We start from the raw sequence: 15,141 nt of genomic DNA, 5'->3' as shown, positions 1-15,141 counted from the left end.
AGTGGAAGATAAGCACGTGGCTTTAATGAAAATGATCTGGAAGCTGCACAGGTCCCTACTCTTTACTTATTAGCAAGAATGTAGTCCATAGCCACTCCTATTGCAAACGATCCAGGACTCTCTAGTTGGGCAACCATGTTTGTGCCCAGCAGAAACTTTTCTGAGCCTGTTCCTAAACCAGAGATCAAACCTGGGCCTCCAGCATAGGGATAATCGGGTCTTAGCCACTGGACCATCAGGGAAGTTCCTCCTAGGTATTTTATACTGTTACTATTTTGCAGTGTTTATTTTGTAATTTTGTGTGTTAGAATCTAGGAAAACCATTGTTTTTCATATCTTAATTTTATGTTAAACAACCTCAATGAAGTCTCATATGAGTCTTAATTTTTCTATTAATTTTCTTTGGGTTTCCAAGGAAGGCAATCAGCTTGAATGCTAGTAGTGATCATTTTGCCTCCACTTTCCCAGTAGTTATGCCAATCATCTCTGTGTTCTGTGTCAGTGAGTTTATTAACACTACCAAAGCAGAGCTAAGTAAATCATAGTTGTGACAGCAGCTGTTGTAATACACGATTAAGTTTGTTATGAAGCTATTTGCATTGTATTTAGGTAGTTCTTTTCCATCTGTCATCAGTGAGATTATCCTCTATTTTTGTTATTTTTTTGCAGGTATCATTGCTAACCTGAAGAAACACATTAGGAAGCCTTTTCCTTTTTCTTCTAGTCTTTAAGAGTTTATAACAACATTAAAATTGTCTCATCCTCAGATATTTAAAATAACTCAACTCAATAGCCCCAAATTCTCCAGCCTCAAAAGCTGTGATGAGAGTGATTATTCAGTTACATTTTAAAGTATGTCTTGGTCAATTTTATTGATCAATTTCTACATCACTTTTGGTAACATGCTTTCTCCAGAAAATCAGTGATCACATCAAGATTATTTTTAGCATAGAATCTACACATACAAAAAAAAAAAAAGAATCTACACATACTTTTTTTACCTTATTTTTAAAAGTGAGAGTTTAAAACCGAATACTAAAACACATGAAAGTACAGGAACAGAAAAAAGAATTACTGAAAAATCTCACTGTTCAGATAACATTGCAATGGACATTTTTGTGTATATTTCTCTGAGTCTTTCTGGTGAGAGTCCTTTATGTATTTGTAATTGTTTCCATGGTTTTCATAAAAGAATACTCACTTTTTAGTATTTATTTTTCCCGACTGTAACAGAAATGTGGTTAATTCTACAAAGCTTGGGAAAGGTAAAAACTCAGATACTAAATCCCCTCAAATCTTTCTGTTCAGCAATAAGTAATGCTAATATTTTGCTATTTAAATTTTGAAAGCCTAATTTTCATAATGTGTAAGATGTTCTAAATGGCAGTATAGCAGATAAGAAACTGGTTCTAAAACCAGACTGCTCAGATTTAAATTCTGGTTCCACCACTTATCAGCCCTGGCTGATATCAGTAAACTGGCTAAGCTGTATATCTCAGTTTCCTCATCTGTAAAATGGGAACAGTGATTACAGCAGTTACTTCATAGTGTTGCAGTTGGGATTAAATGAATACCCAGGGTCTGACACTGAGTCAATAATTGTTAACTACTATTAACTTTAAGTAATGTTAACATAAAGTGAAAGTGAAGTCGCTCAGTCATGTCCTCCTCTTTGCAACCCCATGGACTTTACCCTACTAGGTTACTCCTGCCATGGATTTTCCAGGCAAGAGTACTGGATTGGGTTGCCATTTCCTTAATGTTAACATAAGGATAGTCACAAATCCTCGATGAAGGATTGAATTGCTTGTAACACAATGCCTCAAGACACTCACTATGAATTTTAAGGTTACAAATATAATAATCCTTCAAGCTTTGATGTGATCCAAGTGCCGTTTGCTGCCCTATGCAGCCCTGCAGCAGGGCAGAGGGATGGGTCTCCTACTGCATTGTCTGCTAACAAACTAAACAATTAGGCAGTGGGGAGAGATGCTAAGGGCTCTGCCTGTGCTTGGGGGTCAAGGTTCAGAGTGCAAGAAGGCAGAATAGTTCATTTCATTGTTAGCAGAATCTACTCTTACCTACCAGTGGGGCTCAGCCATGGTCTCCTCTTTCTTTATTGTGGGTTCATAAGTTAGCATTCGTGTTAGTCACCAAGACTGTCTCTGAATCACATCTCATTTCTCCTGAGACTATGCCTCCTCATCTACAATCCATTTGCTGTATTACTGATTCTTGATGAAATTCTAAAAATGTTTTCTTGATATCCTCCAGTGTTCACACCTAGAATAAATTTCAGTCAAATTTGGGGTGGGGAGAGGCTTTTCCCACTTGGTCTTTAAATGTCTGTCACATTTTGGGACATGTTTGTCTCTGCTGGATTATCTCCTGCTCATGACTGAAGGTCTTTTCAAGCACAACTCTCTTCCAGGTGCACAAGGATCCTCTTGGCACTTGCCCACACCTCCTGAAATGTACCAGAACCCTTTTCCCTCTCTCCCGAGCCACAGTGAGTGGCAAGAAATCTGGTGAGTTTTTCTCAGGCCTGTCACCTGAGCAAAGTGTCGAGGCCAGCTGTCAAACTCTCAGTGTAACTGGAATTTCTGTTACCTCCTGGCTGCACCCAACCCCCACAAGACAGGAAAGAACCACGAAGTTTCTTGCTCCCCGCCGACCCCAGTAGTCCACATTCCAGGGAACCTTTTATGGTCTTGAAAGATAAGCAGCTTTTCTTTGACATCATTACACAATCTTTTAAACTTACTGTTTTCTGAGTATGTGCTCATGAGATTGAAAAGTCTTCGGGAGACCTTTATCTAACTCTCAGATTAAAACGGCATCAAGGCAGACTGGACACTAAAATTCTGGGCACTTTGAAGCTGAGATGACTGGGAAATATGAAATATTATTATGACTATGGTCCAATACATAGGCAGTTCATTTAGGTGCTAGTTAAGAATCCAACAGAAAATAATTTGGTCTTCATCATCTGTTTCAAAATATACCGTTGTTTTAATAGTCTTGCCTCTGAGTTTTCCAGATGAATGAAAAGATCCAACTGAAACTAAAAATGTGTTCTGTTTGCCGTGAGAATACTTAATTTGCCCCCAAATACTTAAAATTTTCTAAGGATAGGTTAATGATTACTAGGCAAAATCCTTAACCATGTGCATATCATTGATGATTGATAAGTGGGTAAACAGATAAAGAGAGGGAGGGAGGGGAAAAAAGGGAAGGCAGGACAGCGGAGGGAAGAGAGAAAACACAGTGGTGGAGAAAGAAAGGAAAGGATGCAGGGCTGTAACTCCGATAACTCCTGCAACATACAAACAGTCCTCAAGGTTTAGCAAGAGGTAAATTCTGCTGTCATTAAGTACATTTTCTAAAAATCATTTTATTCACTTCATCCTGTATGGTCATCGCAGTGATCAAATTTGCTAGGCAATTGCTTAACTCCACTTCAGTTTACCTTTGCAAACAAAGTCACTGGGTCAACATAAAAGACTCAAACAATTTCAAAAGTGGAACATTTTGAAAGCATTTTGCTTTTGAATACAAATATACCTTATGGTTAACTATTTAGTAGAGATTGATTTCCTCAAACTGGGCTCAATTATTTGATGAGTTTAAGACAAAACAGTATCAGCATTACTTAAGACTATTAAAACATGGGTTAAAATGTAAAAATCAATATTAATCTTCAAAATTCTCTTCAGCCTCTTAGTAGCATGGGCTCTATGCTTAGTTAGCATTGTATTTTTAAAAAGTGGGCAAAGATCATAGTTAATTCATTCTCAGCTATTTAAAATAATGGCATTACATACCATGCTTATTTAATGTCTACACTGTAACCTCATTGAATTATCGAACTATGACTACTGTTTTCCTGGTACACTTTTTTTAAAAGCTCATGAGGGCTTCCTTATTCTAGATCCTATCATTATCCAGAACCAGATGTGTGTAAGAAACCTCTAATTTAAAGTTGAATTACAGGACTGTATAAATGTTTTACTGTCCCTTCAGATCAGATCAGATCAGATCAGTCGCTCAGTCGTGTCCGACTCTGCGACCCCATGAATTGCAGCACGCCAGGCCTCCCTATCCGTCACCAACTCCGGGAGTTCACTCAGACTCACATCCGAGTCAGTGATGCCATCCAGCCGTCTCATCCTCTGTCATCCCCTTCTCCTCCTGCCCCCAATACCTCCCAGCATCAGAGTCTTTTCCAGTGAGTCAACTCTTCGCATGAGGTGGCCAAAGTACTGGAGTTTCAGCTTTAGCATCATTCCTTCCAAAGAAATCCCAGGGCCGATCTCCTTCAGAATGGACGGGTTGGATCTCCTTGCAGTCCAAGGGACTCTCAAGAGTCTTCTCCAACACCACAGTTCAAAAGCATCAATTCTTCGGTGCTCAGCCTTCTTCACAGTCCAACTCTCACATCCATACATGACCACAGGAAAAACCATAGCCTTGACTAGCCGGACCTTTGTTGGCAAAGTAATGTCTCTGATTTTGAATATGCTATCTAGGTTGGTCATCTAGTTTCTTTCTAATATATCAAATGAATACAAAGTAATAACCCTATATAAAAAATGAAAATTACTTTTGGGTGGCATCCTTTTGGACAAACCTATGATTAAAATATTACAGCGGGCTTTAAACATCAGCAGGGTTGAGTAAGTCTTTACAATGAACAGAATGTGTTTAGGGTCTGATATTTTAATATTCCATGAGCACTTTTAAGTAGGTAAAGCACTTCTACAGCGGTGAGATGTCTCACATTCAATGTAAGCACGAAAACCAGGAATTTATTTTCTGACAAGTAGCATCAACTTAGCAGCAGCAGCAGGATCAATCAACCATGATCGAATGGTTTCCCTTGGTGTTAAACTGCACATTCCCTTTTGACTGGAAAAAAGTTTGTAAAATATTGGATTCTTCATATTAAACAAGGATCAACATAACTAAATCATTAAAAAAAGGAAATTTGATTACTGTATTCATGCATGCTAAATTAGACTTGAGTTAAAATCTGTCCTTGTAATTCTACCTGTATGTTATGTGTGCCAAACGCACACCCTGTGTTAAGTCATTTCCCCTCTGAACCCCAGAAGCGCTTACTTTCTGGCCTTTTAGTTATTTCTTTTACGAATCCTGATTCATGAACATGAGATTGATCACCAAACCACTTTAAGTACACAAAGCCTTTTGTATAAAGTTATACATATATATTTTCACAAATATTTGCCAGTTTATTAAGCAGCTTACATCCCAGTACAACAGTGATTTCATTGCAAAATCAGAGAAGAGCAATGGCCAAGAAGTAAACAACCGTGGCCCTGAGGTCATCCACTCAGTTCCCATTTCCTATTACACTAAAGGAAAACTGGTTGAGTTACTTCCGCAAGATCTGTTCTGAATCCTTTCTATCACACTGACAAACTAATAATGCTACCAGAATCCACCAGGATCAGTAATCCACACCATCCAGTCAACGCTGTCCTCTCTGCAAATCACAAACAAATGTGTGCATATGAAGTTTATATCCTGTGCCCTCGACCCCCTACCATTCAGGATCCTTTTCTATCCTTTCCATCAGAGAAAGCATAACCTTCAGCCTTGATCTCTGGACAAAATTTGGCATCAGATATGAAACTTTAAGAACGGTGTGGAAATATGCTGCAGTGCACCAGAGAATACACTAATTGTAAAATTGTATTTGGGATGTGAGTGATCTCCAACTCATTCAACAGATAATTATTGAATGCTTATTTTGCAGTCATTTGAAGGAATATAATGAACCAAGATCTGTTTGTTGTTTTTAAGGACCTGGGGCAATCATGTGTTCACTGCTGGGCCGACAGCACCAAGGTAGGCACTAGGACTAAAGTCTGGCCAAACTATCACTGGCCTGTACTGACCATGGCTACAAAAAATAACCAATGCTTGCAGATTATAAAACTGTCTAAGAATTAAAACACATAATACTTAAAATTATTTTCTATGTTAAACTTCCATAAGTCTTACTTTTGTCTGTCTTTTGCTTTGTGTGTTTTCCCAGCTCTTTCTAGTAAAGTGAAAGTGAAGTCGATCAATCGTGTCCAACTCTGCAACCCCATGGCTGTAGCCCACCAGGCTCCTCCATCCATGGAATTTTCTAGGCAAGAGTACTGGAGTGGGTTGCCATTTCCTTCTCCAGGAGATCTTCCCAACCTAGGGATTGAACCCAGGTCTCCTGCACTGCCGGCAGACGCTTTACCGTCTGAACCACCAGGGAATGTTTTATTCTCCTAGTGGTTGCTTTATAATAAAAATAACTGTTACTTACTGTATCCTAAGTAACAAAGCAAGTCAGACTGTATATTTACCTTCTGGTTGTTGCATGCTAAGTCACTTCAGCCGTGTCTGACTCTTTGCACCCCTATGGACCCTAGCCTGTCGGGCTCCACAGTCCATGGGATCCTCCAGGTAAAAATATTGGTGTACGTTTCCACACTCTCCTCCAGGGGAATCTCCTGACCCAGGAATCAAACCCAATCTCAAGTTTTCTGCATTGTCAAGTGGGTTATCAAGAGCACCACCTAGGAAGCCCATTTATTTTCTATGCATCACCAAAGGCTAACTTCCCAGTTTTTGTTTGAGGTTTTAGACGCTCAGTCTCTATCTTCACTTCTTAATGCAGTTCCTTATTGTTCACATTTTATTAGCTAACATGGCAAATATTTATTCAATGGTTTCCCCGTTCTGGAGGTCTTTAACTTGTTGACTGACTGATGTGGTTCTGTACTTTTTCTAAAATGAGTTAAAGTGTACTACCAGCCCTTGCTGTCTTACTCAGACAAGAATGACAAGTGGGTCCTTACTGCATCAGTGAGTAACCATTTTCTTTTTCAACCTCTATAAGCTGGCATCTAAATAGTGCAGAGAAGAATCTTTAAGATAGTCTTGAGTTCATTTTTTTCTAACTAAATGTTTATAAAAAATTATTTCCTGTAATTATTTTCTGAAAAAGTTTTAAGTTTATGAAGGCATCCCTGGGCCTCTCACAATGTCTGAGCCTGACATAGTTCTGTGAGAAGAGGGGAGACAGAATAATGCTCCCCATCTCCAGAGTATCTGCATCCTAATCCCTGGAACCCCCAACAGTTTACACAGTGAAGGGGAGTTAGGTGGCAGAGGGAATCAAACTGACCTTAAGTAAGATTATTTAGAAGTATCTGGGTGGGCTGTGTCATCATCACAAGGACCCTTAAAAGTGGAAAAGGGAGACAGGAAGTCAGAGTGATGACGTGCAGACTCCACTCACTGTCCTTGGATCCATAGATGGAGAAAGAAGTAATGAGCTGGGGAATGCTGAAGTCTCCAGAAGCAGAGGACACGAAGAGTGCCCCTTAAAGCCTCCAGAAACACTGCTTTGCAACACTTGAACCCCAACCCGTGAGATGTCAAGACTCCTGACCTACAGAACAGCAACATAACACATCTGTCCTGTGCATGATATGAATGGCCGAGATGAAGACCCGAGTTGAGTAGTTGTACCTGAAAATCCTCCATTCCAACTGCCCACTCCTCTCCTTACTGAAATCAGATTGTTTGGTGCCAGCCAAGATGTATCCCCCAACCCTTTACCCTGTGCAAGCATTCAGTGCTTCTGCAAAGGGTAGCCTACTCAGCCATTGGCAAGAGATTGTGTATAGACTCAAGCCTGAACAGACTCTTGAGTCCTCCGGTTAGTTCAGCTGGGTTAAGACTTAACATGTGCCCAACCTGAGTGAAGCTGAAACTCCTTATTTTGAAGGCACGGTGCATGGAGGCTTGTTTTTGGCTAGAAGAGAACCAGCATAGCTAAAGCAGGTATCTATCTTGCTGAGCAAGAGACAGTAACTCGCCTAGGCTAATGGGGGAAAAGTTGGTACTTAAATCACCAGTTTTCCTCTTAAAACGTTACACAAGAAAACTCCTTAAGTAGTTCTTTAAACTTCTCAACCAAGTAGCCAAGTATCACATGGTGACTTAAAACAGCAGTCTTCCAACTGGAGCTTACACATTTAGATGAACTGACATGAAGGCATGTGTAGTTTTGAGGAAATTAATTGCCATACAAATTTCCGTATGTTGTTTCTCCAAATTAATCTGATACCTTGTTTTCAATTTCCCTTCCTTGTATCATACAGTACTCAAACATACTGCTTTGTCTCAAGGTGCTGGAGACTACTCAAAATTTAATCAACGCACTTCACACATTAAAAGACACTTGCTCCTTGGAAGAAAAGTTATGATCAACCTAGATAGCATATTAAAAGCGAGACATTACTTTGCCAACAAAGGTCCATCTAGTCACGGCTATGGTTTTTCCAGTAGTCATATATGGATGTGAGAGTTGGACTATAAAGAAAGCTGAGCACGGAAGAATTGATGCTTTTGAACTGTGTGGTGTTGGAGAAGACTAAAATCCAACCAGTCCATCCTAAAGGAAATCAGTTCTGAATATTCACTGGAAGGGCTGATGCTGAAATTCCAATAATTTGGCCACCTGATGTGAAGAACTGACTCCTCAGAAATGACCCTGATGCTGGGAAAGATTGAAGGCAGGAAGAGAAGGGACGACAGAGGATGAGATGGTTGGATGGCATCACTGACTCGATCGACATGAGTCTGAGCAAGCTCTAGGAGTTGGTGAAGGACGGGAACCTGGCATGCTGCCGTCCATGGGGTCACAGAGTTGGACACGACTGAGCAACTGAACTGACCGACCCCACACTGAAGTAGGATTATCCCGAAACCTGCTAGGAGTAAAGTCGAAAGTGAGAGGACCATATAGTATGCCAACACTGTTCTAAGCACGCCGAGTGGTTTCATAACCAAACGCAGTTAAGGCTCTAGAGGACAAGCCACAACTGTGATGAGGCCAACTTCACCCAGGCAGCAATGGCCACATCCCGCACACTGACCCCTCCTCCTCCTCAGTGGTTTGGCAAGGGCTCTCCTTCAACCTGGATGTCTGAAGATCAGCTGTTTGTTTCTGTGATTCAAGAATGAAGCTCAACATCTACATTCTCCATCACAGGGCCACACAATGGGAACACAGAAGGCAAGGTTTTTACTTGCTTTACCCTTTGCTTAGGTTTTCATTTTTTCCCCAAGGGATTACTAGGTACTGTAAATCTTCACTCACCAATTAAGACCAGTAACACATTTTACAATTAAACCTTTCCAAGTTCCAAATGCATTAGTAAACTAGTATTTTCATGCTTGCCATGAACTTCCATGGAGTCTGACAGCCACATTCACCCCTGAGAACTTGCACTCACTTATGCACAAACTACCAGGTACCTTCTACATGTTGGGTACCATTTTACTTGTTGAACATGCATCAGTGAACATCTTTAAACCCCTGACCTCATGAAGAATCCGAGAAGGGAGTGAAAAAGGGTGTTTTACATGAAGACCCGAATTCTGGCCTGGGAAAAGGCCTCAGATCCTGGATTTCTAACAAGCTCCCTAATGACACCATTAGTAGTCTACTAAGAAAAACCACCCAGGGAGAGGGTACAAATAGGAGAGAGGGTTTGACATTTGTGCAAAGACTAGAAGCAAAGAGGATTAAATCAGTTATCGGAGAAAAATTTTTTCCAATCTCAGGGAAAACCAAGTGCAAAGTCCGTGGAGAAAAAGCCTACAGAGCAAATGGTGGTGATGAAGAGACGCAGAATAAAAGGTCAGTGTATAAAGACCGTGGGTGAGCTGGAGGCTCAAGCAACATTATGACTAACAGTACAGTCAAGAGCAGAATCAGGTATCAGAAATGCTCAGAACACAGCGGAAACTAGGATTTTAGAAATCAGAAGTGTGAGAAGGTACAAGTCTGACAATTTTCTTGAGGACGAGGGCTAGAAAATCACTTGCCTTTACAATGACCCTGCAGAACAGGGTGAAGGGTCAAACCTCAAGGAAATCCAGTCCAGCACAAAAGCTGCTATTATACACGTGGTGCATGCTGTTACCAAAAAACAAGTATCACTGGAGAAGAGACACTATTACTTCAAGTTGGGAGACGAAAAGCTTGTGGGTTCAGCAGATTTAAGGCTGGTGCTAGCTGAAAGGCATCATGCCAAGCAGTCAGCTATAAAACTAAGTACACAAAACAGAAAATGGTGATCTCCTAGTCTGAAAAGTAGTCCCTTACCTTCATGCAGAGGTGCTGCTTTGATGTTCTGCATTCCTCTGGCTCAGCACTTCAGACAATTCAAGGAAATGGTTAATTCTTAAACATAGATCAACAGATTTCTCGTTTGTCCTCCTAGCAACCAACCTTACTTAAGTCCCCCCAAAGATTCTGATGCATCTGGACTGTAATTCCAGCAGTGATCTTGAGGTGGCCTCAGCTTAGCCTAGGGCTACCTAGTGGCTTAAGGGCTTCACATACTTGAACCAGCAGATCATTTTCATCTACCCTCGCAACTCCCCCAAATCTCCTGAACAGTAGTAATCCTATACAACTACTTACATCTGAATTAGGTAGAGAGAACGATTCAAGTTTAACCAATGAAATTTCAGACGAGCTTTCAGTGTCTTAGTCTACTTAAGTTAAAGTCAGCATTATTTTTAACAATCCTCATAGTACATACACTTCTTACAAGCAAACGTAAAATGAGTATATGTTAATCACACAATTATTAAGAACGGGGATACTACACTGACCGTGTAATTTGATGTCATTTGGCTGCCAACTTGGGGTTTTTGTTCTTTACCTCCATACCATATTACTTAACCTTGTTAAGGAGGAAATCTGCTGGCAATTACATATTTTTTAGTTAAGTATTCAAAACCACACGTGACTGGAATTGTAGCTTTACTGTTACTTTACTTTTTCATAGTTTATCAACATGGGTTTAAATTCAGAGCCTATTTACCAGCTTCATATCCTTGCAAATAAACTTTGCTCATCACATTATCTGTAAAATCAGGATACGCACACAGATGCCACTGATACTAAAGTTAAGGTACACCTGTTCCCACTCCCCCAGTTACCTCAATTAATAAGGAAAGGTGTTTGGATGTTTTATAATAACAAAAAACGCCAGAAAAATTACAACCAAGCATAACCTTAAAATTTTTATTTCAAAATTCTCATTCTGGGCAATTTAACAAATAGTTTTAAAATGCATAAATTTATTTACATTGAAAGCACCAAAACAATTCCAACAGCATGACTTAGTTGCAAATACATAAGCATCTCTGAATGTTATATACGCTAAATTAGAAAACTAAGCCTTCACTGATTTTTTTATGGCCTTAAAATTTACAGGATATGCCCAACTTCATTACCCTTTAAAACTCAGTAGACTATTACATCCTGAATTTACCTTAACAAAACAGAAGACTGTATTCAGTCTTTAAGCACAATGAAAGCTCAATAACCTCCAAGGCAAAGAGGACTGTGCTGTCTTCAGGTAGGCATGGTAGGATTTCCAGTTGGACAACAAAAACTGACCCTGTACACTGAGCCCTCCTTACCTTTACTGCTCAGCTCAGAGGCTCCTAATTCTGATCCAAGACAAACTACCCCAAGGTCATCAATTCAGAACAATACTTCATTAAACACACAGCAAACTTTAATGTGACACCAAATTTTTCTCCAGGCAGTTGTAGGTTGCTTTTTATCACGAATCATTCTGTAGGGCTCAATCATTTGTAGGGCTCTTCAAAATACAGGGAAAACCCTCAAGTCTGGTTTGCTCTGCTTAGATAGGTTTGCCTGTAAAATGAAGATCTCAGAAGTTTTTAGTAAAATCACCACTACTTTGCAAGCAGCTTTGACAAAGAATAACTTGTAAAACTCTAAGTACTTTCCTTTTTAAAAACAGACAAACTGGAGCATTAGATATGAATAACATGCAAAAGAACATTATTAAGATTTATTTTTTTCTGAAAATAGTCTTAAGGCTATCAAACTTGAAACTTTAAGGAATTTCAAGGTTAAAACACTGAGAAAAGATGGCCAGAGTGGTTTTCCCCAGGTCAATTATCAATTATACATGAAGCAATCATTAGCTATAATCAACTTGTTCCCTTACTGATATCTCAAAATGGCTGAATGTTAACCTTTGTTATTTGCATGTCTTTTCTTTAGTGTTATTTGAAGAGTATGTTGTCCATGCCTAAGAAATCTTAGACACAAGCATACAAAATTTGCCACGCATTTCACTCAGAATCAGATGCAATTCCTACTAAATCTTACTAAACCCTAAACAACCACAGCCCCACTGCCAATGCCCACATAAAACGTTCTCACTGACTAACAGTTCAACTAAGTTCTGAACATAAAGTACTACACAAATTCAGCATCTAGGAAGACTTATCTTTTAACCTAACAATTCTTTTAGTTACTTGACTTATGGTTTAGAACATTTAAGAACCATCTGACAGGCTTATCATTGTTTCACTTTGAACAATAACCCTAGAGTATTTTCCCCAAAGCTTTAAAGATAAAATTGTATGATCTGGTACATGTAAACATTCCTTTTCCCCCTTTAACCTATAGCACACCATTTTGTAGAGTACTGTAAGCCATGCTAACATTATGGGACTTTTAAAGCACAGTTTAAAGCAGTGTTTGTCATTAAACATGAAAACAATTTTTAGGTTTCCTTCCAATTCAAAAGGTTTAAGAACTCAAACTAATGGACAGTTAGATTTCCATTTTGTAAGCACTACATCATTTTTAGTAGTATTCTCTCATTCTGCAAATTATTTACCTGTTAATGAACTCCAGAACTGTGAAAGTCTTACCTTTTCTATTCAGGGATCCTTAATTAAGCTCTTTGTATTTCTTAAAGAAGGGACATGCAAGGACTTAAAACTTTTGTTCAACTTCACACAATGCATTTTAAAAGGATGTCCTCAAAAATGTATTGGGTGGCACACTGAGGTTACATGCTAATTTATTCCATATTACTAAGATAGCATCCTTCTTACAAAATTTAACTTGGGTCCAATTTCAACAACTGATCATTTAAAATACAATCATTCTTAAGTTAACCCACATTTTCCTACCACATATGAAACCCAGGCTAGAGACAAAACACACAGGAAAAGAGGCAGAGATGTTGCTCTGCCTGCCTCTACTTAGGTTCCACTTGTCAACTGTCACTGTTGCCCAAGTCTGCTTTATGAAGGTGGCAGGGAACAGAAAGGTTAATTACAGACTTTAAACAAAAACTAATTTCAGATTCCCACTCACACTCTTGGCATTAAGACCTACAGACACACATACTTGTCAACTCCATTCAGCATCAGCACATCTTGCTTTCTTTTCAACTACTGTTTTAAGTTCCAGAAAGCGAAGAACAATCTAATGATCACTGACAGTTTATATACATCATTAACAATTACTAAAAAACTTACAAATAACCAGTTAACAGTTACACATGAAGAACACCAGTACTGATAAAATAGTATTTGTTTACTAGCAACAAAAGACAACCCACCCCTCCCAAATTTAAATTTCAAGCTTAAAAAATAACAGAATAACTTTCTTTACACAATGCTTTAAACAGAATGGCATTTCCACCAAATTTAAATATTTGAACGTTAAGCAAGAAAAGTTATTGCCTTTTAGAGGTTAAGTAAAATGTACTGAATTCCAGGTCCAAAGTAAGCAAAAGGCATATATCCTCACTTTACAGTTTATCAAAATAAATTTCCCTTACAAATCGTTCATTCGTTAGCTAGGTAAATCAAATTTGACCAAAAAAATATCACATACAACATGCAATCTTAGAAGAATGTTTTAGTACAAAAATATGACAAAACGACTTCAAGGAATACACACAGTAAGTATGTGAACTTTTACACAGCATGATTACACATCTTCTTTTTTGATACTTTCTCTATTTCTGGAACGGTTAAAAGTGGAAGTTGAATCTTCAGCAATATTTAATTTTCAAAATCTTCTGGTCACAATCCCCACCAAACTCAACAGGCCGGGACAAGTGCAATACCATACAGAACCACAGCATTGCAACCGATCCCAACCTGTGTAGAAAGGGGTTTGATTTTCCCTTACTTTTCTACAGACTTTTCACTACCACAGTCAGTTTTGCATGGATTTGCACAGCAGAATATCACACAGCTGGATGCAAACCTGCAAAACTAACCATAGAACAGTGTTCAGTAAACTGGACAGTTTGACTGGGCGACAGGCCGAAGCTGGAGTTCTACAGCTAGCAGTACTTTAAGTGCTCATAATGCAGTAGATAACTAAACACTACCTGCACTATAAGCACTTTAGTGCTACAGAAGCTGTCACGTCACACACCAGGCAGATTCTACATCGACACAATAAAAGTACACAGAATTAGTTAAGGATCACTTGAAGGAAATAGCAGGCCACCATCAGTTTTGCATAGATTTGCACAACTACATTCTTCTTGTAGTGCAACTATGCAAAGCTAACAGAGGACTGCACACACAAAGTATTAGCACACCTCTATGCTTGCTTGGCTGGCTCACTGGATGGAAGCATAACTTCTTATGCCAGAAGGAGCACTTAGGGCAGTAGATGCTAATCTACTTCACTATCTGCACTAGATGCACCTTAGAACAAAAAGCGCTCGACACCAGCAGGCCCTGCGCTCCCAGCCCCCCTTGGCTCCCCGAGGCAGCTGTCACCATAATGCTACAAGTGCCTTCACTGCAGTAGATGCACATATCACTACCTGCACTGTAAGCACTTTGACATTATTCTGACTCGTCACAATCTTCTGTTTTACAAGATGATGTTCTCTTTATTCCTGCTAAATTTGAAATAAATAAATAGATGAAATAACACCTCAAACGCTAACATTTATATAAAACACAAAACATTGAGCACAAACCCTAATAGGGAAGAGAAAATGAGTTAAATCATCTCAAACCTTCCAGTTGCATTTAAAAGCAAATTGAGACCTCAAAACTAGAAAAGGTTTAATAAGACACTTATAATTAATCACCATTTTTATAAGAACATGGCAGCTCTTCTTTTCCTTTGCCATTCCCAAAGGCATACTTAAAAAGAAAAACCAAAATCATACTGCGTATCACCAGGGTAATTTGAGTCATATACCTTTCAGAGGAAATCTTCACATCCACGTGGCAAAA

The 15,141-nt window shown here is 39.1% G+C and overlaps 1 long non-coding RNA gene across 1 annotated transcript; it reads right to left on the bottom strand.

Annotated features, from left to right (window-relative positions):
* Nucleotides 1–481: 481 nt before the first annotated feature.
* Nucleotides 482–15,100, bottom strand: LOC129624617 (uncharacterized). The gene is made up of 3 exons (XR_008701067.1): nt 14,721–15,100; nt 6,028–14,330; nt 482–4,908 (listed from the first exon to the last, which is right to left on the bottom strand). It is a non-coding gene; the product is annotated as an uncharacterized LOC129624617 (long non-coding RNA).
* Nucleotides 15,101–15,141: the final 41 nt, after the last annotated feature.

This window comes from Bubalus kerabau, chromosome 12, assembly GCF_029407905.1.
Source record: "Bubalus kerabau isolate K-KA32 ecotype Philippines breed swamp buffalo chromosome 12, PCC_UOA_SB_1v2, whole genome shotgun sequence".
Classification (NCBI taxonomy): Eukaryota; Metazoa; Chordata; class Mammalia; order Artiodactyla; family Bovidae; genus Bubalus; species Bubalus kerabau.
The sequence above is the reverse complement of the archived record's forward strand: the minus strand, read 5'-3'. Positions and strand labels throughout refer to the sequence as shown.